Raw genomic sequence first — 5,237 nt, forward strand, 5'->3', positions numbered from 1 at the left:
AGCAGGAATAATATCACATGAGCATAGGTGAGTGGGACAGAGCAGCCAGGCCACAGGCCACAGGGACCAGCGGCACGGCATACAGGCAGTAAGAGTATCTGACAAAGGAGACAGTAGAAACACTGAATTGTCAGCAGAGAAACGTACATGAGAAAGTGGGGATAGGTGAGAAAGAGATAGACAGGAGAACGTGATGAACTGCTCTTAAATGATAAAACAATTCTTTGTTTAGAAGCTATTCAATCCCGTGTCACTGCTTCCCCTCACAATTCACTCCATTGCTGCAGAGTATTTGTACAGCACAGGAAAACAAAAGGAGCCTCCTGAGTTATCAGGGCTGAGTTATCCGCTGTTTCAGATGCCATATTGTTTACTCCAGCTCATAAACCGACTGCAAAACATTTTCAGGTCTTTTTCTAGATTGGGAAGTTGTTGATAAACCTCCTAGTTAGTCCTTTTGTGCATATTTGACTAGTTACAATGCTGTGCTCGTATTTGAACAGTGCTGCTGGTATTTGTCCAATATCTGTTTGTAGACAGCAATCAGATCTTTCAACCTTTTGCTAGGTGAAAGAAGCCCTTTCTCTTCCCCTCCTTTTCTATATCTGCTCTACCTTACATTCATTTTTTCTGAAAGTGGTTGGCTCCGTAGGTGTGGTACTTCCAGTGAATTCCCGCTTGTGCATTAGAGAGTAACACAAAGTCTCCGTTAGATATCGTTACCATTTGCTGGCTCATTATCTTCTTGCGATGCACCAGTACACCCAGGTCTTTCTCTTCTACAATCAGCACCAGTTGGAAAGTCTCCAGTTCCCACTTATTTCTTCACTATTACTCGTGCAACAAACTATGCTGGAGCTACAGGTGCCTTCCTTGCTTCGTATATTAAGCAACTGGATTTCCCTCTCATGGAATAAATCTCGGTTTGTAGCAGGATCCCTAAAGGCAGGTTTGCATGCACTTGCACCACCTTAGAGCTGCCCTGTCCATCGTCATAAGAAATATTTCCCTAATATAGTTCCATGCCATGTTTCTGCTTTGGTTGATTATGGGCTTAATGCTTACGTCCTACCTTATGACTTTTCTCAGAGCACCTATATTACATTTTGTTTAATCTCAAGTGCCTTTGATAGACATACCCTCATTGCAAAAAAATCCTCCAGGAACCTGATGGCATTGTTCTCCCTCACTCTCTTTTCAGAATGGGTGAACATTTACAGCTTCTCCTTGCAAGGAATGCTGTGCATGTCAGGACCTTGTATTTTCCCCTCAGCTGTCTAAAATAAAAATCTTGCCATCTGTGGATCCTTGTTGTTTCTTGATTTTATGCTTGTTTTCTTTCTTCCCGGATGGCTGTTTCTGGCCAAAGATTTGTTGTGTTGTGCTGCTGTGTGCACCACAGCTACTGAGCTATACCAAACCAGCTTTATTTTTATTTGGTGAGGCGTAGTGTAAAATCCCACTATACTTTATTTGCTTCACTAGGTAAGAGTTAAAAGATTCATTAGGAATCACAATAAGCCAAATATGCATGCACACTAGTTCAACTGACTTCACTTAAAAGGACACTGCTGTAACTAAGAACAAAATGGAGATTTTCTTTTCCTTTTTGTGTTCTTTACTCTTTATTTTCCCCATTATTTCTTTCTCTAGTTCTCCATATTCCAGTCCTTCCTGATTTCTACAGAATTATTCATGTCGTCTGTTGATGTTTGATCCTGCTGTGTATTTGCTTGCTGAGCATATCAATGTCTCCTGTTCTTTCAGCTCATTAATGACTTGATATTTTAATACAATGCTAATTTAAAAATAATGTATTCTTTCTCACTAAGGGTTCCCCAGACACTAATACATTTTCTTTTGCTTCTTTTATCTCACCCTCTACCCTTAGAGTATCTGGTTTTATGAGACTGAATTGTTATGATACCCCTTTCGCATACACATCAGGCATATTTAGCACCCAGACAATGCAAGTGATTGTTTGGGTGGAGTGAAATAGTCAGTACTGTTCTTGTAGGCCAGTTTAACATGAAAGGAACAGACATTTGCAGTTACATATCTGGAACCACATAGTCAGTTGGCTTTAATACTAGCATGTCAATCTTGCTTACGTTATTTAAATTTGAGCTTTTTCCTCAATATCCACTGGGCGCAGCTGGAAGAAGCAATGGGTGTTTCCCTGATCCTGAGGCAGGCTGAGCTGGCTTGGCTCCATAAGGTTACTTGAACACAAATCTAGTTATGTATGAACCAAGAGGCTGTCCGCAAGGTATATAATTCCAGCATCTTGCTCTAGGCATGTCCCTGACCCCATAAACCCACAGGACGTCTGCTCTGTGTCAGCTGGATCCAGCATGTGAAGATCCAGCTGCTTTTCTACCTCTTTGTGTTGGATGGACTGAGGTTTAAAATTGACCCCTTGCTTGGTCAAATGGTTTATACTACAGCTCTGCATCCCTTCAGACTGTAGAAAAATGGGTTCACTCCTCACTTCTAACACGTTAATTTACTTTCTTTCACAGCAGCTATCAGAATACTTTGCACTAGGAAGGATGATTTAAAATGTATATGCTCATTGTACATTCTGAGTTAGCTGCAACTTGAAAAAAGTCAATAATTTAAGCCATCCCTGTGAACAGCTTATGATGGAACAATTGAGTAGAGGCCCGTTGATGTATTTGAACAGGATAAAGAATAAACATGCTTTATCTGAAAACATTCTGACATCATTAAATACCATCTCGTGTAAAAACAAAACTAAACAAAAACAAACAAACAAGCAAAACCAAACAAAACAAAGAAAAAAGAAAGCATACAGCAGAACTGAAGAAATTTCAGGAAAACCAAAAAGAAGACATCAAGAACAGCAACTGGTGATTGATTTTATCATAGTCTCCATGGAGAGAAACAATAAAGATGATGATGATGATGTAACCTTTAAAAAGCAGAAAGGCAAGATCCGTGACTGTAAATTGATCATGTAAGATGATTACTTGTGCAGGGTTTTGTAATACAACTCGAGTGACTCAAACAGGAAACCTCAAATTGTGCAACAGGTACTGTTTGGAATGCCTGCCTGCTTGATGTTATCAAATCCTCACGAGGAAACCACTCAGATTTAGTCAGACAAGTAAAGCACTAGCTGTTCACAAATACTTATCTGTTTATGTACAGGGTAAACCACCAGGACTGTCAATTCTTACGTACGTCATAGGCCGTGCTGATCATCAGCTGGGGTGAGAGAGCTTCCCTCCGCATTGCAGTACTGGAAAATTAGATTCACTGGTGAAGTTTACAACTTCCTCTGAAACGCTTGCAGGAAACACAGAGGAATCAAGAAGTGGAGTGACCAGTAACCTAACCTGGTGTAGCAATTCCAGCACCTCTACATAACTACAATGGATATAATTTTTACCTAACTAATTTGTTATACTTGATTCATTTCCACGTACTAGGCCCAAATTAGCTTTTTCATCCAGAAAGGCATATAGAAAAAAATTGACTTGGCATCCAAGGGTAAGCATCTTTCCTTAGTGTTACTGCTATGACTTTTCTAGTCTGGAAGTTGAAATTGCACTGGAATCCCCTGAGACACCAACTGTATCCACTCAGTTACCTCCTGGCACCTATCAGATATTCATGCCTATATCTTCCATCACATTTTCTCCACTTCATCCGTGTTCCTGTTCTGTCCTTCCCCATTCTGTCCCAGCAGGTTTTGCTGTAAGAACCAAAGCGCGAATATTTCTGTTCTACTAAGCCAAAGTTTTCCTCGTCTCATGTGAACCCTTCTCTTTCTCCCCAAGAGTTCTCCCTTTGGCAGTGATCAGCTTACTAATAGACTCATTTATCTAATCTGTCTTTCCATATACCCACAACACATTCGTCACTGTTCTAATGAACATCATCTTGTTATTTGACCTTCCCTCTGCTAGGCATGCTCAATCTCGGTGACACCTCCCTCTGCCCGCACTTCCCAGTGCTGCTCGATGGCTCTCATCATCTGGATGGAGAATGAACAAAGCAAATTGCTCATCCACAAGTCCCAGCTCTAACAAACCCACAGAGAAACAGACAGTACTGCCCTGTTTCTTTATGCTGTATCACACAGCCACAACTTCTGGTCAGGTTTGTTTAGCGATAGGACCATTTCCATCTTTGGCTCTTCAAACATCCAAATGGACAGTGCTAATACAGTTTCGGAAGATGCTTTGTGGGCAGCGTTTTGGCCCAGACTTCATCCTGCTGGTGTCAACAGCAGAATCCTAACTGCAGAAGAATGAAGAGTTGATCTTTCAACTCAAAGAGCTGAAAACTGAGCGTAAACGTCTACTGTCTGCATACTAAGAGGAGGACAATTAGGTTACCCCATGACTTCTGGGGGTTTATTCTCTTCTAAGCAGTTTACATTCAGATTTGATGTTACTGGGTTCCCGGTAAGGATCCATAAATCCTTTCTTTGGAGACTGTTTGAACGCTGTTGCCTTCAAGACAGTAAGTATGAATGGTCACCTGGATGCCATTAAATTCTTAACTATAATAGCCCAAAATGATAATTATAAAATCAAAGTCTTGCTTTAAGAATGATGTATACTTTGAGCCTCCAATGGATTTGTATCAGTTATGTTTTTCCTAATTATCTTTTTATGCAATATCCAAGTATTGTAGAATATATATATATATACATGTTTGTATTGCTAGACTCAGGGTAGGACACCCAGTTCTGGGTGACAGCTACTTCTAGTTAATACCTTTCTGGAAGCACTACTAATCCTTCAGCAATATTCCACTCCCCTTAAGGTGCAACTTAGCCTGCGTAATGGCTAGTTCTTGCCACTGCTCAATGCCGAGCAGTCTTTGTAAAAAAACTCAGTATGTCCCAGCTTCTTCTCTATTGGGGGAAAAACAAGAGTCGAAATAATCCTCGACTCTGTATACAGAGTTTACATCCCATTTTCCTAACAGCCACTGATGCCTGATACCTGTTTCAAGGACTGATTCTTTCTCTTCAGCACCTCAAGCTCTAGGAGTTCACGCAGAAGTTGTTTTCCTGGGGAAAAGCCCATCTTTCTCTATGTAGAGTATCATCTACTTCAGGGCCAAGCTATGGGATTTGGCAGAAGTTAGAGACAAACACTTTGGCCCGGGATGAGCCAAATGACAATTTCATTTTAAAATTCTCTGTCAGAGACGTAGTCTGCTTTAGGAAACAGAAGGAGCTGGGCATTGCATTTTTT

The 5,237-nt window shown here is 40.8% G+C and overlaps 1 protein-coding gene across 1 annotated transcript in view; it reads right to left on the bottom strand.

Annotated features, from left to right (window-relative positions):
• SYNPO2L (synaptopodin 2-like) overlaps nucleotides 1-5,237 on the bottom strand; it is a 35,286-nt gene that overhangs the window by 28,844 nt on the left and 1,205 nt on the right. The window lies entirely within an intron of this gene.

The sequence above is a fragment of the Buceros rhinoceros genome, unplaced genomic scaffold (genome assembly GCF_000710305.1).
Source record: "Buceros rhinoceros silvestris isolate BGI_N320 unplaced genomic scaffold, ASM71030v1 scaffold7836, whole genome shotgun sequence".
NCBI lineage: Eukaryota > Metazoa > Chordata > Aves > Bucerotiformes > Bucerotidae > Buceros > Buceros rhinoceros.